We start from the raw sequence: 25,355 nt of genomic DNA, 5'->3' as shown, positions 1-25,355 counted from the left end.
GTTACAGTGAAATACAGCGTTGGAAGCTTAGATAAACCTGCCAACACTTCCATCAGCTTACCAAGCCCTCGCTTTGGAAGCTTAGATAAAGCTGCCAACACTTCCATCAGCTTACCAAGCCCTCGCGTTGGAAGCTTAGATAAAGCTGCCAACATACCAGACTCGACATGTGAGACACGGAAACATACAAACCATTGAGGAGCGAATGATAGCAGACAGGAAGTCATTAACCAAGATTATGCACAGAAATCGAATCAAATTTGATTTCTGAATAGAAACTTATGAAGCGATGTGGCAGAGAGGGGCACTCATTTGGTCAGAGACGTCTCCAGCCTTAGCCAAAGACGTGAACATCCCATCTCTGTCAACAGTGGACGAACGATGTCTGAGATGAATATGATTATCTAAGAATCACTTTACGCATTGCTGGACGTGGCGATCTGAAAAAAAAATCTGAAAAGAAAATTCTTCAAAGGGAAATAAGAGTTGTTATTAGGGGAGTGGTTATTTACAGGAGGCAAGGAAAGCTCTAATTCAAAAGGTTTTGATGGCATTAGCTTTCGACTTAAAACTGAAGTAGTCTAAATGAAATGATGCCACCCCGCAATCTCTGAGAAGACTGGCGTCTTGTATTTACATGTTAAAGGCTTTCGCTTCATGAAAAGGTGTGTGTGTGTGTGTGTGTGTGTGTGTGTGTGTGTGTGTGTGTGTGTGTAAAGACCCGCCAAGGCCAATCCTAACAAGGTCTCTTAGCAATGTACTTTCTTATCCTTTTCACTCTCCATAAAGGAAAAATATTCATATATTTGGGTATCATCATCAATATTCACATATATAAGTTTCAGGCTTTTCTCCATACACGTCTACCAATATTGTAACTTACATATAAAGCTGGAAAACGTACCACTTCCATGGCAAAGCTTGTGTAACCGATATATATATATATTATCCTTGGGGATAGGGGAGAAAGAATACTTCCCACGTATTCCCTGCGTGTCGTAGAAGGCGACTAAAAGGGGAGGGAGCGGTGGGCTGGAAATTCTCCCCTCTTGTTTTTTCTGTTTAATTTTCCAAAAGAAGGAACAGAGAAGGGGGCCAGGTGAGGATATTCCCTCAGAGGCCCAGTCCTCTCTTCTTAACGCTACCTTGCTAACGCGGGAAATGGCGAATAGTTTGAAAGAAAGAAAAAAAAATAATATATATATATATATATATATATATATATATATATATATATATATATATATATGGAAGACATTTCATATTTTTCCCTTCGCTGCTCACTTGACTTTTTTTTCATACGTCCGATAAGCTGTGGAAAACTTTCACTTCTGATTGTAGAGCTGAATTTTCTCCTTTCGCCCACACCTCTCGCTAACTTTCTGGCAAATGTGTTTTTCTCGCCGGACAAGCAACGCTTGGAGAAGGAAAAGATTCTAACGATAAGGCTGTCCGGCCAAGGACACGATATACAAAAAAAAAAAAAAAAAAAAAAAAGAATAAAAGAAAAAACCGTAATTAAATTAGTAAGTAAAAAAAATCACGTGCTTTACATATATATATTTTTTCCATTCAATTATAATCACAATATTCATTCGTCATTGATTCAAATATATTTCAAAGGTTTTCTGTGAACGGTAACTGATATCAGCTCTTTGAATACATCAAATATTAGTGAGAATTCGCGTGGTTACGATGACTTAAAAAAAAAAAGTGAATATCTAGAAAGAGCATCAGAGGTGAAGATAGAACGCACACATTCCTCAGCTCATCTGTATGTGGTCTGAAGCGTAGCCAGTGGCTAGGCCCATCGTCAACATAGGCCTACCGTCTATATAGCCTTAAAGTCGACATAAACCTACTGTCAACATTGGCCTTACCGTCAACACAATTCTACCGTCAACACAGCCCTACCGTCAGCATAGCCCTACCGTTAACACAGCTCTACCGTCAACACAGCCCTACCATCAGCATAGCCCTACCGTTAACACAGCTGTACCGTTAACACAGCCCTACCGTCAGCATAGCTTTACCGTTAACACAGCTCTACCGTCAACAAAGCCCTACCACTAACACATCCCTACCGTCAACATAACCCTATCACTAACACAGCCCTACGGTCAACAAAGCCTTATCACTAACACAACCCTACCATCAACAAAGCCCTATCACTCAACAAAGGCCTATCACTAACACAGCCATACCGTCAACAAAGCCCTACCGTCAACAAAGCCATATCACTAACACAGCCCTACCGTCAACACAGCCCTACCGTCAACAAAGCCCTATCGTCAACAAAGCCTTATCACTAACACAGCCCTACCGTCAACACAGCCCTATCATTAACACAGCCCTACCGTCAACACAGCCTTACTGTCAACGTAGCCTTATCACTTAACACAGCCTTACCGTCAACACAGCCTTACCGTCAACGCAGAACCTCCACACAACACAGTGCAGTGGAGGAAGATCCACTCGTCCTCAGCGGCTGAGGGTCAGCCAGAGGCTGGGATTGCAGGTGGCTCCAGCCGCTCATTCTTTACTCTTAATGTCTCCTCGGTGATCCGCGGGTTGGCCCACTGCTTTAGTGGTCACCAGTCAACCTGAATCGAACCCCAGAGATTTCATTGACATCTTTCCGTGCAGAGACACGGCTGGTGTGAGTGTGTGTGTGTGTGTGTGTGTGTGTGTGTGTGTGTGTGTGAATCCAAAGGAGTAAAGATATTGTACATAATTTTGAAGGTTCAAAGACAGGGCAACCCGAATATAAATCTCTTTCCCTGTAACAAATAAATAATGAACACACACACACACACACACACACACACACACACACACACACACACACACACACACACACACAATCAAGCATACTCGTTGAAATGCGAACGAAACCAAAGATCATACGAAACTTTACACTTTAAAATCAACCATGAATGAAATTCAAAGACGGACGGATGCCTGATCCCACTGAATCAAACGGCCCTACATGGAGGACATTCACAGGAAACTTTCGTCAGGTTGCGACATTATGCTGCGGCTTCCATACACGGTGAGTGATGTAGCATTATCAAAAGACAAACAAATCATATCCGTTTGACAACGAAATCATATCCGTTTCGGAAATGGAAGGCAGAAGATAATAAATAATGTCTTGGATTAAATGATATACATACAACACAGACACTCAAGAATGTTTAGGCAGAGAAAACGAGTTAGTGTAATTCCATTTATAAGTTTAAGAAGTATGAAGTGTATTCAAGGTATGACTCCGTCAACTTTCAAGAGGGGAGGTTGAGGTGAGCGGCCAAGTGTGGCCAAGGACTTAGGGTGAGGAGGCGAATGGTCGATTCTTGAGTTTGAGATTTACGTGTGAAAAGAGCAGCCACATTGTAAGTTTTTATATAGATAAGTAAAGGATAAAGTAATGAAGGGCTTGGGTAGTCGAAATCATAAACACATATAAGATCTCTGAATAGCGAAGGGTTTTCGACACATGCGTTATCCAAATTTTAAAAGACTAATCAAGATATCAACTTGAGTTAAAAACTTAGTGTTGAAATGTTTCCATACCTCGTCTACACATCTATAAATGCTACGAAAGTCTATCGTAAAGGATGAGAATGACCAACAAAAAAAGTAGACTTTGGTCTACAACGATGACTTTATGAAGAATGAATAATGTTGGTAAGGTCACACAAAAATCCTCCAGTTCTCGGGAATATTATGATGAAAACTAATGCTGTTGATTCATGCTTTGCCCTGGCTTGTGACTGGATGTTCTTGAACGTCCCGGAAAGCAGACACCTGCAGGGTGGACCTCCTTCTGTCGCAGCCAGGAGGGGCGAGTTACCACGAGTTATGATCCCATGTCAGGTATTTGGCAGTCAGTATCGAGGAGAACTGTTGGTCTTCATATTTCCTCTTGAGCTGAGTGGGCGAAGAGCTTAGAATAGATAGCGTGATATCTGAGTGCCCCAGACTGACGGTATAATCTCTTGGAATCTTCGAACCATTCCGTGGGAAGTGAATGCAATTCCAAAGATGACCCCGCAGTAACTTCAATGATTCCAATTCCTGTAGTATTTGCCAAAGGTAGTGGTAAGCGGAGGACGTTGGGTGAATATAAGGCGGTAACGTCTGTCATACCAGAAGTCATCATGACAAGATGTGAATCGAATACAAACTTTACAAAAGATAAGGCCGCAGCGGTGGGCATGACTTAGTCATCCCACTCTAATATATGAAATAATGTTGTAATATATTGGGCATAACTCAGTCATTCTACTCTATGAAATAATGTGATGTAATATATTAGGGCATAACTTATCTTCCTATAGATTTTCTTGCAAGGTTCTGAAGTGACAACAGTACAAGGTGTCTGAAGGGAAAGTAAAAGCCATGGTCTTTCTGAACTGATCAACTCCGCTTTTGACGACCTTCACTTGTCTCTCACTAACAGACGTTTGTATGACCCAGTTTTTACTCGACATATTTCCTCCGCCCGCATGGTAGCGACCCTACTCAACCCTTCCAGTCTTGGAAATCGATTTTTCTTCTCCTTCAACGAACTCGCAATTCCAAAGAAACTCTGGGTACAGGGGCGACGGCTGCAGGCTGTCGATCCAATCACGGCGCCGCCGCCACCACCAGCCTGTGCCGACGACAGATGGAGGAGCATCCACTCCTCATCAGTTCTTCTACAGCGCCCGTGACTTTCAGGAGGTTATATCATCGTATTTCCCCGTCGCAGGTGACAAGTGAGTGTGTGTCGCAAAGTCGGCAGTAGACCTGCGAGTAAGAAGTGAAGACCAAGCGTGGCATGTTAATATATATATATATATATATATATATATATATATATATATATATATATATATATATATATATATATATATTGTACACATAGAGGGAGTTGCGAGAGGCCCTGAGGTGTAGGGAAGGTGCTGTAGGCTGATTGGGCGTAAGATACAGATCGAGGAATCACTGTAAGAAACCACTGATTTCCTCTCTGTGTTAACCCCTCCTTCACGTACTCTTATATCCGACCTTCTTAGTATTGTTCAACCTTCGCCTGTTTCTCATACTTATCATGCTAAGATATGTCTTAAGAAAGAACGAGATGGTAAGGTCGTTATTCTTCTTCTTGTTTGGTTTACGTCTTTTGTTTGTGTTTTGTAAGGATACATACGCGTTTCGATGCAGGCTACATTAAATATCTCATCGTACATTTTATTCACATGTATTCTATTCCTATAATCCGTATGACTGTGTCATTCATCGCATTTCCAGTATATTCCTTGTGCATGCATGGCAGGCATGCATGCATAAGGAAAGCCAGGCATATCATACATTCTTTCAATTTCCGATTTAGTTCTTCATTTTTATATCAAGGGGTCAGAGGTCATACCATTCTAAATGTCTGCGATAAAACTCGGCGGGAATTAATACGGTCACTCCGCCTGCAAGATAAATGGGACAGATATTTGCATTGGCTCGTGGAAGGCGGAAGTTTTAGGTCAATTTATCTTCTTCTTCGCTGCCACTGATTACTGCCCTTCTTACACACACACACACACACACACACACACACACACACACACACACACACCAAGCACTTACACAAACATCAACACACGACACATTTACTCACAAGTATCCATAAGTAAGCATATACATAAGCAAACAAATATGCGTGCAAACAGAAGTACACATACATATACACACACATATACACAATACACACAGGAGGAGCAAACACAAAGTAGTATACATGCCTGCGTGCAGAGAAACTAACACTCATAAACACACATGAGCATACACTGCCAATCACACTGGGCTTAGGCTGGTGTGTGTGTGTGTGTGTGTGTGTGTGTGTGTGTGTGTGTGTGTGTGTGTGTGTGTATTTTCACGCACAGGAGCAAAGATATGGTACATATATACAAGGTTAAGAGACGAGGCAGCAACACGCGTGTAAAACTCCCTCCTCGTAACACACAAGTAGTAGTCACATGAAGTTATCACACATAAACAAACGCAGGTGTTTCGTGCACACGCACGCGTGAACACTCACTCACACACACACACACACACACACACACACACACACACAGGAATGATCAAAATTCATGGCTGGCACCAGCGTAAACTAAGTTCCCAAGTTACGTCAAGTTAATATCAATGAGTTGGTCTCTCTCGTCTCCATCAGCAGACACACAAATCAGTGTGTAAACGGCCAGGAAAACAAATTATACCTCCATTAAAACTTTTGTGAAAAATCTTAAATTATTTGTCTTGTAAACGATGAGATATTCGCTGGCTTTGTTTCAGCGGAAGTTTGACCATTTTTAAGGCGCGAGGAGAGCTTCAGCCTTGATGGACGCTTGTCTGTGGCTTGTCCTGAGGTACTGTTAGCACTTACTGTCTGGCAGACCAGGGTGGTGAGGTATCTTGAAGTAGGTGTGTGCGCTCATGGTGGCTCTTGGGGGGGGGCATTAAGACATGGGGATAGAGAGAGAGAGAGAGAGAGAGAGAGAGAGAGAGAGAGAGAGAGAGAGAGAGAGAGAGAGAGAGAGAGAGAGAGAGAGAGAGACTGTCATGGTTTTGATACTAATACCCTCGCGTCTCTAACGGTGATTTGTACGCAGAATGTCTTACATCACGTCTCATATTCCCAGCTCTAATACTGCTCATTGTGCTGACGTACCCCAGCCTGGACCCACACTCTCTCCCAGCCCTCCGGCCTGATGCCATCTAGATATATGTATAAATCTTATGCACCACCTGTCTCGAGTAACCTTGGAACAGGTTAGTTATTTCACAGTTCTTTTATTCATTCATTCTCATCTAGATTTACATCCTGGGAAAAAAGAAAAACACAACAACTACGATAAGTAACCATAAAGAGAAAAAAAAAAAATAATCGCCACTACTGAAAATTTACAATGGAAATGTGCCACTGTAAATACATTTTTGTCCTCACTGAAACATGACGTAAGGTTGAAGCGAGGTAACAAGTCTCTTTACCTGGTGGATTTTGTGTCAGATGTGAAGCAAAAAATTGTCGGTGGGGGGAAAAAAAATTGAGTGAATCTTCGACTTTGGACTGTAACGTTGAAAATCCTTCTTCGAAACGTATGTTCATCACCACTAAAAGCCACACAAAATGCTTTTTCTTTTTTTTTTTTTCAGTCGCTGGAGGTAAACAAGTTTACCATGAGATGTTTGCACCCCATGCCTGAATCTGCATGGGCCGTGAGCATTCCCGATAACAGAGGTTCGGAACTCAAACAATTTGGCTTTGATACTGTTATGAGAGCTGCTGTAGTGTTGTGTGTGTGTGTGTGTGTGTGTGTGTGTGTGTGTGTGTGTGTGTGTGTGGGACTCAGCTCACGCGGGGAACAGCGGATTGCATCTGTAGTTATTTCCAGTGGACGTTCCGGCAGTGGACTCCTATTTCCCTGGTGTTTTAAAACAGATGTGTTGGGAGGTGATGTTGGTAGATGGGTTTGTCGCTGCAGTGGTGACGGGGGGTGTGGAAGAGCCCCCTCCTGGCTGTGTTCAACTGAAACGAGATGATAACATTCGGTGAAGTCTTGCTTATGCGAGATTGTGATTAGACGTCTTAATTCTCAAGATTTATTCACGAACTACGAGGCGTATTTATAAGTATGAAGGTAAGATGTCTACGTGTCTTTGTCTGTTAGTTTTGCCATGTCCATGTTTCTCTGCCTTTAACATAGGCGCACAATAAGACACCAAAACATTCAAAGGGAACTGAGATTCGTATTTCATTGTCTCCTGGGGAGGCACAGTGGTCGATGCGGTAAACACAAACACCAGAAACTTGTGTCGACTACAGGCGAACTGCAAACTCAATTCTCTCTTTTTTTTATTTCATTTCTTTTTTTCCATTGCTCGTATATTCCTTGATTGGCCTTGTGGACCGTGATTCTCAAGACTAGGTTAACCAAGGATTTTTTTTTTTTCTATCACAGAACATTCACCACATATGCTTAATCTTAGTAAAATCATCAGTAATAAAAAGCACTGTTAATAAAACTCTTCTGAAAACATATTTCAAAAGAAGAGCATTTATGTTCAAGGTTTTCAAATTAAAACTTTGTAGATTTTTTTTATTATTTTCTTCGATTTTTTTTCTTCTTTTTACCACCTGCCTTTTCATACTGTCAATACTTTTCTGCAGATTTCATGGATCTCTTTCTCTTTAATGCTTTTCTTGCTGTTGTGGGGTGTGATAGGGATTACCAGTGCAAAAAGTGAGGGGGATTACCAGGGTGAGAGGTCAGGGGGATTACCAGGGTGAAGAGTGAGGCGAGGAGGGATAACAAGGGTGAAAGGTGAGGGAGATTATCAAGGTGAGAAGCTAAAAGGATTATCATCATCAAGAGCTTTGGGAGAGATAATTGTAATGAGAAGTGAGAAAGAGTTATAAGTAAGAGACTTGAGGGGGATGATTGGATTGAGAGAGAGAGAGAGAGAGAGAGAGAGAGAGAGAGAGAGAGAGAGAGAGAGAGAGAGAGAGAGAGAGAGAGAGAGACAGAGAGAGAGAGAGTTACCAAGGTGAAATCAAAAAGGGTTTACCACAATAGGATATGAAAAGTATTACCATGATTAGACTGATGAGAAATATAACCAGGAAAACAGGTAAAATTAAGGAAGACTTGAGCGAATAAGCTTTCCAGACAGACACACCAGCGACCTGAAGATGGGATTAGCATGGGAGACACCCAAATGAGCATGGGAAACAGCTGAACGCGCGAGACATTTAGCTTCATAAGGAATACACTTAGCTGAACATGTGATACACTGAGCTGATCATGTGATACACTTAGCTGAATATGTGATACACTTAGCTGAACATGTGATACACTTTGCTGAACATGAGGGAACCAAGGTGAACATGGGAGGAACCCCTGCTGAACATGGAAGAGTCCCAGCTCAAGATGGCAAGAACACAGATGACTATGGATGACAAAATATCCACCGTAAAAAGTAATCGTTTCCCATTTTCTCTTCCAATACATCTGCTCATTTTAGAGATACACTCTACCCTCATCATTCTATCTTTTTCTTTTCGTACTGCATAATGACGCAAAGAAACGACACTGTATAAGCGAGGGGTGGTAGTAAGCGTAGACACTGAAAGAGGCCTGACAAGGGTTTGCTGAAATGGTTTTGATATATGGAGAGGATGAGCGAAGAAGGACTGCCTGTGAGGACTGACTACGTGTCAGAAAACGGGGGCGGAAGCAAGTGGAAAGGAGAGATTGGACTGGATGCGGCTTAAAGGTACCATCGTCTCAACATTCAGGTGAATGAGAAACTTGTATGAGATACGATGGATGAGATCGATGGGGTATACGGAGGAGCGACTTGTTGTCAACGGCATAAACCAGGGCACATAAAAAGGTCAGGGGTTAGCCACGGAGTAGACTTAAGGATTCACCTGTAGACAGTAAGGTCTGGTATCAATCCATTATACATCACGGCTAAAGAGGTGTGTGTGTGTGTGTGTGTGTGTGTGTGTGTGTGTGTGTGTGTGTGTGAGCAAATAAAGCCGATATTTCTATTTCTGACGCTGCATCGCTACAGCAGGAAAAAGCAACCTTAAAATATAACTAAAACTCATATATATATATATATATATATATATATATATATATATATATATATATATATATATATATATATATATATATATATATATATATATTCTTTTTTTTTCTTTTAAACTATTCGCCATTTCCCGCGTTAGCGAGGTAGCGTTAAGAACAGAGGACTAGGCCTTTTTTGGAATATCCTCACCTGGCCCCCTCTGTTCCTTCTTTTGGAAAATTAAAAAAAAAACGAGAGGGGAGGATTTCCAGCCCCCCGCTCCCTCCCCTTTTAGTCGCCTTCTACGACACGCAGGGAATACGTGGGAAGTATTCTTAATCCCCTATCCCCAGGGATAATATATATATATATATATATATATATATATATATATATATATATATATATATATATATATATATATATATATATATATATATACGTATATATATATATATATATATATATATATATATATATATATATATATATATATATATATATATATATATATATATATACATATATATATATATATATATATATATATATATATATATATATATATATATATATATATATATATATATATATTCGTTTAACGTACCATCGCCCTTGAGAAACTATGTTCTAGCTGTTTCAAAGTCCTCACATACAACCTCCATTAATCTTCACTTACGCTCTGTGAAAAGAAACCATGATAAAAACTGCAGCTGAACAAAGATTTTCATATCTCTCCTTTTTCTTTTTTTAATTCATTTCAGCCCCGCAGTAAAAAGACACGTTGCTTTTATACCACGGACAAAATATCTTCGCTTTCAATAACGACTTTGTTATATAAGATGGCAGAAAAATGACTATTTTTGTTTTTCTTAACCTCCGTATTAAATCGAACACAAAAATCAAACGTAAAAACCTATTCTAAAGATCAACCAAAGAGCTAGGGGCTGTATCTACGGGTGGGAGGGGAATTTAGGGGCACATCGTGGACACCCACGGCAGGAGGTCCTCGGACTTCGAGCCTCGCCAGGAGCATAAGAGAGGAGGAGGAGGGTTCGGAACAAAAGCAATTCTGCTTTAACACTGTTACGGGAGCTGTTGTTTTCGTTTCCTGAGCTCGGAATGGGACTGGATCCTCGCGGGAGGCCGCGTATCGTGTAAGTATCGCCAGCTTCCGCTTCGTTACTGAAGTCTTTTCTTTTTTACCTTTTTTTCCCAACATTTTGCGAGTGTTTTCGAAAAAAAAGTTGTTGTGATGGTGGTGTTGTAGTTTTGGTAGGGTGTGAGGGGGTGAGGGGAGAAGGAGAACCCCAACTAAGGGGAGTTTAGTGAGTTTGTGGGTCGGGGTGACACACAGGAGGAGCAAGACTTAAGTTGTCGAGGATAGATATTAATCTCTCTCTCTCTCTCTCTCTCTCTCTCTCTCTCTCTCTCTCTCTCTCTCTCTCTCTCTCTCTCTCATGAGAACATAAATGGAAACATTTCCCGTGAGTCGTTCACTTTTCTCCTCAAGAAGCAGACGAGAGATATCGTACGGAGTAAAACAAACTTCTTGGCAATTTTTCACTTGGCTGTGTATACCACTTCGACCACTGAGTTATCACCTTGACGAAGGGAGTAAGAACAACTGTCCCTCCGAGCGGATTATATAGGAACGTTGGCAGAAACCTTAGTAGAAAATTAAATTTCTTGAGCACGAGAGTATGATCCTTGAGCACGAGAGTGTGGTCCTTGAGCACGAGAGTATGGGCCTTGAGCACGAGAGTATGGTCCTTGAGCACGAGAGTATGGCCCTTGAGCACGAGAGTATGATCCTTGAGCACGAGAGTATGGTCCTTGAGCACGAGAGTATGGTCCTTGAGCACGAGAGTATGATCCTTGAGCACGAGAGTATGATCCTTGAGCACGAGAGTATGATCCTTGAGCACGAGAGTATGGTCCTTGAGCACGAGAGTATGATCCTTGAGCACGAGAGTGTGGTCCCTGAGCACGAGAGTATGATCCTTGAGCACGAGAGTATGATCCTTGAGCACGAGAGTATGATCCTTGAGCATGAGAGTATGGTCCTTGAGCACGAGAGTATGGTCCTTGAGCACGAGAGTATGATCCTTGAGCACGAGAGTATGGTCCCTGAGCACGAGAGTATGATCCTTGAGCACGAGAGTATGACCCTTGAGCACGAGAGTATGATCCTTGAGCACGAGAGTATGATCCTTGAGCACGAGAGTATGATCCTTGAGCACGAGAGTATGGTCCTTGAGCACGAGAGTATGATCCTTGAGCACGAGAGTATGATCCTTGAGCACGAGGGTATGGTCCTTGAGCACGAGAGTATGATCCTTGAGCACGAGAGTATGATCCTTGAGCACGAGAGTATGATCCTTGAGCACGAGAGTATGGTCCTTGAGCACGAGAGTATGATCCTTGAGCACGAGAGTATGATCCTTGAGCACGAGAGTATGGTCCTTGAGCACGAGAGTATGATCCTTGAGCACGAGAGTATGATCCTTGAGCACGAGGGTATGGTCCTTGAGCACGAGGGTATGGTCCTTGAGCACGAGAGTATGATCCTTGAGCACGAGAGTATGATCCTTGAGCACGAGAGTATGATCCTTGAGCACGAGAGTATGGTCCTTGAGCACGAGAGTATGATCCTTGAGCACGAGAGTATGATCCTTGAGCACGAGAGTATGGTCCTTGAGCACGAGAGTATGATCCTTGAGCACGAGAGTATGATCCTTGAGCACGAGAGTATGGTCCTTGAGCACGAGAGTATGATCCTTGAGCACGAGAGTATGATCCTTGAGCACGAGAGTATGATCCTTGAGCACGAGAGTATGATCCTTGAGCACGAGAGTATGGTCCTTGAGCACGAGAGTATGATCCTTGAGCACGAGAGTATGATCCTTGAGCACGAGAGTATGATCCTTGAGCACGAGAGTATGATCCTTGAGCACGAGAGTATGATCCTTGAGCACGAGAGTATGGTCCTTGAGCACGAGAGTATGATCCTTGAGCACGAGAGTATGATCCTTGAGCACGAGAGTATGGTCCTTGAGCACGAGAGTATGATCCTTGAGCACGAGAGTATGATCCTTGAGCACGAGAGTATGATCCTTGAGCACGAGAGTATGATCCTTGAGCACGAGAGTATGATCCTTGAGCACGACGGTATGACCTCTGAGCACAACGGTATGACCCATGGACATGATGCTGTGACCTTTGCCCTGACCCTTAACGATTAGGTGAACGACCAAGCCATCATATCGCACCGTCGTGCTCAAGAGTCGTGCACAAGAGGCTGATTATCACTTTTAATACCTTAAAAAAAAGATATATTTCGGGAAAAATACATTGATGGTGAAGGTCACCATCTTGGATTTCTTGGGTGTACCATTGTTTACTTTGACGGTTTCCAGGATATATCTCCTGTTCATCTGCCTCTTCAATACATTCTTTGTTCTACAAGGATTCTCTTCATTCTCCTACATCTTCTCCGCTCTACCTTCCTGGGTGAGAAATGAGAGGGATTACCCAGGTGAGAAGAGAGTGGGATTACCGAGGAGGTGTAAGAGATTACGGAGAGAATAACAAGGTGAGAGGTGATAGGGATTACCTTGGTGAGAGTTGAGAGGGAAAACGAAGGAGAGAGATGGGAGGGTGATAGGGATAACCAAGGTGAGAGGTGGGAAGGATTGCGAAGAAAAGAAGTGAGAGGGACTAGCAAGAGAAAAAGATGAGAGTTAAGGGGGAAAAAAATTTGGAGGAATAAAATGGGTGGTGCACAGAGCAATCTGAACATGGTAGACACCAGCGGAACAGAAACAAAAAGTAATAAAGAGAAGAGACATGATGTTTTCTATGAATATTTCTCCCACTTTTTGTTTACTGAACATAATATTCTCTGTATTTTGCCTCGGTCTTTCGCCCCGACTTACTACCCACGACAGAGCGAATTTCTCTGCGTTCACTTGAGGGTGTAATTAAAGTATTCATCATTCATTGTTTTCGGTTTTAACTAATATAATTTTCTCTTGGGTTCATTGATGAAACACACACACACACACACACACACACACACACACACACACACATACATACGTACACACACACACACACACACACACACACACACACACACACACACACACACACATACACACATGCGCGCTCAAGCAAATACATGGTCACATTCGTATCACAGAACATAGAAAACGACCTCTGTATACAACCAAATTGCCCCATAGTAATGTCTACGTCACTATGACGCTGGCGTTGTTCCCGTCGTTTACTGAACAACAAACCAGTATGTTACCTGCTGCAGTAAGAAACCCTCACCTCCATTCAAACTTTGACGAAAAATCTAAAGTAATCAACAGAGCAAATGATGAGATTTTCGCCAGAAATTTGAGTGAAAAAAAAGATATATGGTTTATTTAATGACAAGTACAAAAGGCGTGTGAGGTGGGGGCCAAGAGAGAGAGAGAGAGAGAGAGAGAGAGAGAGAGAGAGAGAGAGAGAGAGAGAGAGAGAGAGAGAGAGAGAGAGTTTGATTACAGGTTCGAGTCTCAGTTTTGATATATAGAGGTGGATCATCCTGGGCAGTGTGCATTAATAATGCTACTGACGTGGTCTTGGCACTTGAGTGAGAGAGAGAGAGAGAGAGAGAGAGAGAGAGAGAGAGAGAGAGAGAGAGAGAGAGAGAGAGAGAGAGAGAGTGAGAGAGAGAGAGAGAGAGAGAGAGAGAGAGAGAGAGAGAGAGAGAGAGAGAGAGAGAGAGAGAGAGAGAGAGAGAGAGAGAGAGAGAGAGAGCCAGCCAGCTGGAGCAAGGCGGTCCGGGCGTCTGCTCTACCTCGTAGATGAAGCTTCAAGCCTTACCGTCTCCCCAGCACTACTACTACAGCCATACCACACCATCGTCGTCTGGGCGTCTCTCTCTCCCTCACTACCCGCGCTGACTAACCCTCTCCTCACCCCAGCTAGATCCATGTCCTACACACAATTGCACTTACTCTCTGCCTGTATTTTCTGAAAGAGGAAACCAACAATGATACACAAAACTACGAAAAATATAAAGTTGAGGCGAAAATTTTGGACGGATTTTACAGTCGTTCTCGAGGGGAGATGACATAAACTTTATACTAGAAATATATGTTTTTTCCCCTGTCTATATATCGACAGATACGGGTAAAAAGCAAAATAAAACTAATATCATCAAGTCTGTCATATCTTGACAAGTGTTTTTGTAAACTACTAAAAACAAAAACACAAATCCATACATTCGTACAGTGTAATAAAGCAGGGCACCAAAAGGTCTTGTATTCCAAGCCTGGAGCTTCGAAGGCTTCTGAGCGCTGCAGATAACAGGTACGGAACAAGAGCAATATGGTTTTAATACTGTTATGGGGGGCTGTTGTTTTCGTATCGCCAGCTCGGGGATGGCATTGGATCCTCGTGGAGAGCGGTGTATCGGGCAAGTAGGTATTGTCAGCCGCCACTCCGTAACTGAATTGATTATTTTCTTTGTCTTGTGTTTTGAAATAGTGGGTTGTGAAGGTGGTAATGGCGGCGGAGGGTTATGTGGCTACGGTGATTCTGAGAGGTGATCCCCGCCCGAAGGTGTTTGGGAGAGTCGTGATAAGACCTGCTGGGTAAACAGTCGCTGGCTTGTGGACGATGGATTTTATAGTACAGGCTCAGGGTTGTGGCTGTGAGGTGAATGCGTCGTGTGTAGGGAGCGATGTAAGCTCAGGGTTGTGAACGGTCGCTTTAGTACGGTTCGCGAGTTTTCCCTCCTCAAGGACACTGTCGAATTTCCAAGTCACCATTAGAAACATTCGCTCAGACTTCAAGTTGAGCAAAAACTTGACCCTCTGTGTAACACTTGTCATCCATATGGGCAATCTGTTCAAGCCTTGAACTATTTTCTTTTGTCTTACAAGATATTCCTCTCACCAATTTTGACGCTAGCCCCTCTTTACTCTTCCTTCCTCCCACTTTACCACATACAACGTTCTCCCTCCTCTTGAGACACCTCTTTCACCATTCTCCTCCCACTTAGCCACCACTTACACTACTCTCTACCCACTTAGCCACCACTTACACCACTCTTTACCCACTTAGCCACCACTTACACCACTCTCTCTTTAATCTATGTCACCACTTACACTACTCTAGCTTTACTTATGTCACCACTTTGATCACTTTACCTTCCACCTTCTCCCCAACCATAAAACCACCTAAATCTCTTTCCCCATTCTTCCTACTCCTATTCCACCCTCTTGCGCTTCTTTTCTACCACCCTACTCTCCGTCCCTAAGCCACTATCTACGCCAATTACCTCCCCTTTAAGTCAGACCAATTCATCAAAGCTGAGGCTTGCACTAGTCAAGTGTGTAAGTCCCCTCAGACAATAATTCAGCGAGGCGCTTTGCCTCTCTCTAAATAAGCCCGGATCTTGATATATCTCTCATATATATAACCGACTATATAGTGGACCGGATTATAACGTTCGGAGTCCCTGAGATGGAAGAGATGATATACAGAGAGGCCATAAGGAGGACAAACCACGCGGAAAAACTGTTTTCACAAGATCATCCACTGAAGTGGAAATGATGTTCACTGTGTTAGAAATGGTTGTTATGTGATTGTGTCATTCAAGTCCTCTGTATAAGCCTGATCTATCTTACCCAGACAATGTCTGATTACTCCCACCTCTCTTTCATCGGCCCCCATCTCATCTCTCTCTCTCTCTCTCTCTCTCTCTCTCTCTCTCTCTCTCTCTCTCTCTCTCTCTCTCTCTCTCTCTCTCTCTAATGGTATACACATTCACACATAAGTCGGTACTCCCTCTTTCTCTCTTTTTTATTTCCGTATATATCACACAATGAAAGACAAAAACTAAAAACATTTCAATAAAGCCGAGGTTTATATCAATCTCTTCTTGTTTTTTTTTTTAATCTCGTCTTTTAAGTTCTTTTAATCCTTATGTCCTCAGTCAACTGGATGACTATATTGATTCCAAGCTTCACCTCTGCTATCGTATTTCACCTTTATAGCGTTTTATAGCATAAACGGCAGCATATATACGCCGACCTATTCTCACATTTCAGCTCCTATGGTGTAAGGTTCAGTTTATTGCAGGAGCATAGAAATGTAAAAGTAAATTATCATTTTAATAGAACTGTTGACCCTTGGGTGATTCAGCTCCCGACTCATGTTTCGTCACACTATATTGTGAATCCAAAATTCCTTCTCCAGTTGGAACCATTATTATCAACGGAATGTGATCCAATCTTATTCCACATGAGCTTGAAGGATTTTGATCGTGAATATGTAACACTTTTCTCAGCTCACTTCGTAGGAGTACGGATCCCTTCTCTTCACCCGATCCTCATCCTCTTGAGCGAACCTTCAGGAAACAAGGGAAGTGTCATCTCAATACTTTATTAGCTCAGACCATCGCCTTTGGTGAGGGGTGATGGCTGCGCCAGCTGGAATGGAGTGGTCAGCTGGTGCGTACTTTGACATCTCAGATGGCTCAGTTACAGCAGCTGGCGCACGTTTGTCTCAGGTGTTCGCCTGAAGTTCGTCGGGGGAAATGGTTCTTGAGGGAGGCGTGGAGACCCATCCCAGGCGTGGGAAGTGGTGGCTTTGCTTCTGCTCTGTGTGAATACCTGTTTGTACAGTACAGGGAGGGAGCTCTACGCTCGTGGGGCCCCATCTGCTCTGTGTGTGTGTGTGTGTGTGTGTGTGTGTGTGTGTGTGTGTGTGTGTGTGTGTGTGTGTGTGTTTTATATCATCTGATTAACTGGATTTCATCAATTGTATTTTTACGCATAGTAATATAAGGATTTTGGTTCGTACGTACTCACATCCTCTACTCTAACCTTACTTCGCTATAGCTCATTCGGCGATCACTAATGCAACCATTTTAAATCATTTTAAATCCCTGTCGTACGTAATCGCAGGATAACATCATCCCATTATCTCTCATTTCTTCCTGCTTCCCCTACACCACAGCGTCCATTGACACAACGCCTCCTGCCCAGACTGTAAGCAGCCAACAATCCTGGGTAATTAAGGCACACAGGATGTCTAGATGAGAGTTCCTTTCTGGCGAAGGAAAAAAAAAACACATAGACGACGCTCATGTTTCAGTCATCTGGTTTTTAAATCTGAGACGTTCAATCTTCAACCCAAAAGGGTTCGACTACGCTGCAAACCTTTTGTTCACTTGGCTATGTATGCCTCAAGGTCTACCAGTCTACACCCCTAAATCTACCAGGCTAATCCCCAATATCTGAGAGGCTACGAACTTTAGATCGACCAGGTTTTATACCTCAAAGTCTATCAGGATCCGCCTAAAGGGTCTATTAAACTATACCACAAGGTCTAAGAGAATACATCTTCAGGTTCCACCACGCTACATCCAAAGGTCTACCAGGCTCCAGACACAGGTCGACCAGACTACATCTAAAGGTCCTAGCCACAGGTCTACAAGGCACAGGTCAACCAGGTCTTTTAGGCACAGTCAACCAGGTCTTTTAGGAAGATATTCCGTTACGCAGCTGAGAGAGGACAGGATAACTGAGGAAGATGGTGGATATACAGAGGGGCTCACAAGGCCACACATGATTCTTGATATAGAGGAGGGAATGTAGGGCGACGCTTTTATTAATTCTAATAAATCAGTGGGATGAGAAATACACTAGCAGGCAAATATACATACACACAGTGTATACATATACATAGCAAACATCCATACAAAAAACATACACATGCATATACACTCATACAAATAAACTGACACACATGGGGCCCCATAAGTGTAGAAATCCTTTCTATACACTACAGATAAGTAATCAGAAATAGGCAATTGGTAACTGAATACATTCCCTCCAGGGCAGTCGGCTCACAGTCAACCCAACTGTTCATCATCCCGTTTTGGACTGGTCGATGAATGGGGACCTGACGTAAGCTGAAGCGTTTGTGTGTGTGTGTGTGCGTAAATAGTAATCACACACACACACACACACACACACACACACACACACACACATCAGTGTAAGAAGGATGAAGGCCAAGTGTCTCTGAGAACTAAAGACGTTCTGACTTGAAAGGCAAACCTGACTGGGAGGAAATTCATTCTCAGAAATCTTAAGTTGTATGGCGGGGAGATGCGGGTGAGAGAAAGCTCCCCGGGGTGGTGGCTGAGAGAGAGAGAGAGAGAGAGAGAGGGAGAGAGAGAGAGAGAGAGAGAGAGAGAGAGAGAGAGAGAGAGAGAGAGAGAGAGAGAGAGAGAGAGAGAGAGAGAGAGAGGAAAAAAACTTGGTAATGAAAATTGTTGTTTTTGGCTTTTTTATTTTTTTTTTGAAACGCATCTTCACCTTAGCGAGGGAACTCTTCACTACACTTCTCAAAACAGATTTAAATATTTATTCATATTTCATACAGGTAAAAAAAAAAAATATGCATAATTTCTTGCTCCAGTGCAGAAATTAGCATTCATTTCTAGATGTGAAAAGAAAAAAGAAAATAATTTTCCCTTCCAAGGGAGGGCCTTTTTAAAACTTTTTTTTTTATTTTTTTCCTCCCTAATAATTTCGAAGAATCACTTGATAATTTTCAAGAAATTTTCCCCCTTTTGCCTTTTGCACGGACACCAATAATTCCCGGGGAACCAGAGGAGAGCTCACTGAAGTGGGCGTGAGCCTGCCGGCCCAGATAGCCAATAATCGAAGGAATAAAATTTTATAGTGTGAAATCGGGGCGTCTTTCTCATCACACCGGCGGCAGCACCGAGTTATGGCGATTGGAGATCAGACTAATATGCCATCAACGCTGGCCTCGGGGCGAGGGGAGGAGGGGAGGAGGCTGGAGAGAGAGAGAGAGAGAGGAGGAGGAGGGGGGAAAGGAGGGTTTGGGGAGGTTGAGACATCTGCAGACGTGGAGGGAGAGAATACATACGGACGGACGAAGGGAAGGCGTGGGGGAACTGAGAGGGAGGATTCGAGAAGGGGTTAAATTTTTGGGTTGGGGGGGGGGGAGGTGATAGATAGGGGAAATAGGGGTCATTTCCCCTATTTCCCCTATTCAAAAGGAGAGAGAGAGGGGGGGGGGTGGTGCTGAAAGGGAAGAAGAGAGCAAAGATGAAAGTGAGAAAAAGAGAGAAAAAAGAGAGGCTTAGGATGGAAGGGATGATTAGTGTTAGGGAGGAGAGTGTAGGGTAGGAATGACGGAAGGATACCCTAATAAGACATAAAAGAAAGAAATACTGGGAGGGAGATAGAAATAAAGGAAAGAAGATTGAGGGAGAGGAAGAATTAAGGGAAATGCAGATGGCAAGGAGAGCATGTTAAGGAAAGGGGGGAAAGTGAGCGAGGAAAATGAGGATAACGGACTGGAGGAAAAACATAACAACAGAGAAGGGAATGGAAGATTTATAGGAAGAGTAGATATGGAGGAGGAAGTGAGAGAAGATGTAGGACGCAGGAGGAAGGGAAAAATGAAGACTAAGTCATGTATAGAAAAATGTGTAGACTCATGCGGACGATTCTGACAACCGTAGGAAAAAAAAGATGATAACGAAAAGAGGAGAGACAGGAGGAGCTGGGAAAGGTGGCCCGATGATGGAAGAGGGAGAAAATGGAAGGAAGGTGGGGGAAACCTCTAAGTAATACAGTGAAGATATCAGTGATAATACATGACTGCCATTTACGTATCAACGTTATGCATTGTTTAAAGACTTTAAGGTCATCAGCGTTTTGCAGCTGAGGGGATGATGCATAAATATGCCAGTATTTGGTGCCTGCAGTTGAGCCGATCCATTAGCTGACCATCCTCCGCTTTGGAGCTGGTCAGTAACTAAGTTACTGGGGTAATTTACGCGTATATATATATATATATATATATATATATATATATATATATATATATATATATATATATATATATATATATATATATATATATATATATTTATTTATTTATTATACTTTGTCGCTGTCTCCCGCGTTTGCGAGGTAGCGCAAGGAAACAGACGAAAGAAATGGCCCCCCCCCCCATACACATGTATATACATACGTCCACACACGCAAATATACATACCTACACAGCTTTCCATGGTTTACCCCAGACGCTTCACATGCCTTGATTCAATCCACTGACAGCACGTCAACCCCGGTATACCACATCGCTCCAATTCACTCTATTCCTTGCCCTCCTTTCACCCTCCTGCATGTTCAGGCCCCGATCACACAAAATCTTTTTCACTCCATCTTTCCACCTCCAATTTGGTCTCCCTCTTCTCCTCGTTCCCTCCACCTCCGACACATATATCCTCTTGGACAATCTTTCTTAGACAATCTTGGACAATATATATATATATATATATATATATATATATATATATATATATATATATATATATATATATATATATATATATATATATATATATATAACTCTCGGTGTGGGCACCATTAGTTGTGATTGTTGCTTTAAAGATAAGAAGATATCTTAACGGAGGACAAGTTCGCAAGATGACACCAGGCATCAGAGCACGAGTGCACTGCTTCTTGCTGACGTGGAGACGTCCCGGCATCAGCCGTGATGCGGGTGGCGCCACACACACACCGGCAGAAACCGAGACCCGGAGGAGAGGGGTCATAGACGTGCTTGCCCATCCTCCCGACACCATCTGCGTCATGCTGTTACTCCTCACCTCTTGCCCTCCCTCCGTCTCTCTCTCTCTCTCTCTCTCTCTCTCTCTCTCTCTCTCTCTCTCTCTCTCTCTCTCTCTCTTGTTCTGCGAACTAACACGGTCAGGGTCTATCAAACACGATAAGCCAAACCAGCTGAGAGAGAGAGAGAGAGAGAGAGAGAGAGAGAGAGAGAGAGAGAGAGAGAGAGAGAGAGAGAGAGAGAGAGAGAATATTCTTCTCGAAACCGCCAACTTGATAGGATATTGTCGTCATCCAACATCAACCTCTCCCCTCCGTCCCAAAAGAATTTAAGACAGGAAATGAACGTCGTCAGGGGAGTGAGGCGCTCCGTCGGAGGCTCTGCGGCCGGCTGTGTGTATATTTCCCTCGTTATTCTCACCGTTCTGTTTATCCGTCCGTAATTACTGTCTCGCCTGGGCTAAAGGGGGTGGGAGGGGGGGCAGATTCTCTCGCTATTCATAAGTCTTACGCCTGGTAGTCCACACCAGAATACCTAAGTCTACATTTCATCGAGTGACGGCCTATGTAACAGGCTGGGGGGTAAGTGGTACGAGAGATTAATTGTTTACGGTGAGGGGTGAGGATAGGAGTAAGGGGTGGAGGGGGTTGGGGGAGCTAGAGGAGGCTCGAAAGAAGTGAGAGGGAAAGATGGATTTGAGAGAGAGAGAGAGAGAGAGAGAGAGAGAGAGAGAGAGAGAGAGAGAGAGAGAGAGAGAGAGAGAGAGAGAGAGAGAGAGAGAGAGAGAGAGAGAGAGAGAGAATCAGGACCTCCCCTTGCGCAGGTGAGTAAGATTAGGAACGTGTGTTGCCAGAGCAAGCTGGGATGAGGCAATATAGGAGAAGAAAAGGCCAAAATTGCGGGAGAATTTGGTCATGTGTCTGGAATGAGGAAGTTTGTAGTAAGAAAAGAAGGTTCAGCTGTTTGATAGATTACATTTCTTACACACACACACACACACACACACGCACACATCCGTTCTCTCTGCTGATCACAGTGAGATATACTCAAACAGCCATGGACTTCACTGCTGAACCAGTTTACCCATTTGGTCTAAACCATGATGGTTACGAGTTTAAGGTCCGAATAGTCCCAGACAAGTGAGCACCGTGCATTTGCCGAGGAAGCTTGTTTTTGTAATCATTTAGACTGATATCTTCGTGTCTGATCGTGTGTGAGGTTCCTCAGCTAGTGAAAGTTACGAAGTTATCTTACTTGAGCGCATGAACTAAATGATGTCACAATCAACGAAAATAGATAAAGATATTGCTGAGTAAATAATCAAATCTGGTGATTAAGTGAATGAATGCATGCATAAATGAAGATAAACAACAGATTACTAACGAAAGTAGATTGGAGGGAACAGTTAAAAAGGTAGGGAAATGAATAGGAAGAAAAAATATGTTTTTCACCATATTTTCCTCTTTTGAATTAAAGACAAAATCACAATAGCTTCACATCTCTCGTCTGGTCCCAGGCCCTGATCTAAGCAGGACACTGTCATCAACGGTCGAAAGTTCATAAGTTCTGTGCTGCGTAATTGAGCGTTGATGAGTTCGTAATCATGACTTGTAGCAATGCGACCTATATCGGCAAAGGCTTGTTTTCATTACCGTTTTGGAGAGAGAGAGAGAGAGAGAGAGAGAGAGAGAGAGAGAGAGAGAGAGAGAGAGAGAGAGAGAGGAGAGAGAGAGAGAGAGAGAGAGAGAGAGAGAGAGAGAGAGAGAGAGAGAGAGAGAGAGAGAGAGAGAGAGAGAGAGAGGACGTAAGAGATCACGAGATACATATGTGAGATTTGGTGCAAAAGTTATAAAAAAAAAGTTAGAGTAATGACTTATACGACACACATACCTATCTATCTATCTATCTATCTATATCTATCTATCTATCTATCTATCTATCTATCTATCTATCTGTATATATATATATATATATATATATATATATACTTTTTCCTGCATCCACTTGTTCGAATTCTTGGTCTATTATGCTGCTTAGGTACATCGCTTGACCTACAAACGAGGTGACCCCGATCCTCCTCCCCTGACTTTCTGTATTGGATACAGTTTTACAACCTAAATGGGTCACTAGCACAAAGCTCATGCAGGCATACCTCGTATTTTCCTTCATCAGTCATGAAATAAGTTCATGTTCGGCGTTGTTCTGGCCGCGTCTGGCTGGTCATGTCTCATGATGTGTGTGTGTGTGTGTGTGTGTGTGTGTGTGTGTGTGTGTGTGTGTGTGTGTGTGTGTGTGTGTGTTCATTTCCTCAGTATTGCATCTCTGATCTAATTTTGGCATTGGAGAGCAAGTACTGGTAATTGCACTGGAGGATGCAGAGTTTATGTCTCTCCTACCGTGTGTCACTGTACACAATACTTTCCACGGTTATACGCACGTATGTGCATATGTGTATATCATCAAATTTGATAATGAGTACCACCTTCTAACGATTCATTCATTAGGCATCGTTACTATCCATGTCAATTATATACGTCACATACGGTTATTTTGAAGGGCACTGGGGATGTTTTCACTGACCCAGGACCAATCATCTGCCGCCGATGGGTCTTTGCTGGCTCCTCATCTGTGATTGGTGGATCACTTCGCAACAGGTCAGGATATCGGGATCTATAAAGTGTCCAATCGTGCTGTTGTCTAGCCCAGGCCATGGTCGAGGTTAGGTTAGGTGGGTGAAACGAAAAATCCTCTGAGGGTGTTCTGAGTTGTGCCGTATCCAAACACTGGTTTCCTATGTGTTCAGAAAATGCGAACGGTTGAAGCCAGACGCAAAATATACTCTGCCTCGTAAGTCTAGACGTCAACCATCACCTCGCAACGTCTTTAGAAAGGAATCGGAAACCCATTTCCCTCATCTTGATAGACAGCAAGAAATCATTAACACTGCCCAATCAACTGTATTTCCTATTTTCGCTCATTTCTTTTTTATTTTATTTTCATAAGCGAATCGATTTCGCGAATCCAAAACCCTCGCGCAGTTCACCAAAAGATTTCCTCCAGCTGGCATAAAAGTTGGGGCCCGTAGGAACAGTCGTAACTGCCCGAGGAAAGTTTTAATCGAGTGGACGACAATTTCCTGTTTCCCGGCCAGGTTGCGACTCCACCGTCAGAATTAACACGGACGTGCCTGGTGGTGCTGGTGAAGCACACAGGTGATGGCTGACTCTCTCTCTCTCTCTCTCTCTCTCTCTCTCTCTCTCTCTCTCTCTCTCTCTCTCTCTCTCTCTTTCTTTCTCTCTGTTTTCTTACTTTGTCCGGTGATTTTCCTTTGCCTCCTTCCGTACTTCTCTGTTTGTCTGTCTGTCTGTCTCTCTCTCTCTCTCTCTCTCTCTCTCTCTCTCTCTCTCTCTCTCTCTCTCTCTCTCTATCTATCTATCTATCTATCTTACGCAAACGTACATTTAAACACACACACACACACACACACACACACACACACACACACACACAAACACACACACACACACGCATGAAAACAACATACATATAATCTTTCATAATACTAATGAGACGCGTCATTTACCGTAATTATGCAGCTTATTTACTGACTAATGAAAGTCGAGGGCAATTATTGCACTGCGAATTTAATGGGAACAATTCTATTTCTCTTTTTAATCAAAAAGAACAACAATAGCAATATAAACGAAGGCAGAAAATCGTCTGAATTAAGAAAAATACATGTATTCTTACAAACATAATGTGATAATGAAAGGAAACCTGCATCCTTGAAGCGAATAAACTGGAAATAAATCAACTCAAGATTACGCATAAAGAAAACGGAGTCCGAAGAAGACAGTGACATCAGCACACAAAACATGAAAAAGAAAATAAAAACCGTAGATAAGGATACTCGAATCTTTCACGATGGAGGAGCGAGGATATGAAAGGCTGACGCAGGGAAAGTTCCAAGACACTAATGTGATCTGAGCGTTCCGTGCCACCTTCATGAGCGAGGGGTTAGGCGAAGAGGTGCTGACATATCATTCTCCCGT

The sequence above is a fragment of the Panulirus ornatus genome, chromosome 13 (assembly GCF_036320965.1).
Source record: "Panulirus ornatus isolate Po-2019 chromosome 13, ASM3632096v1, whole genome shotgun sequence".
NCBI lineage: Eukaryota > Metazoa > Arthropoda > Malacostraca > Decapoda > Palinuridae > Panulirus > Panulirus ornatus.
Note: the sequence above shows the minus strand (reverse complement) of the source record.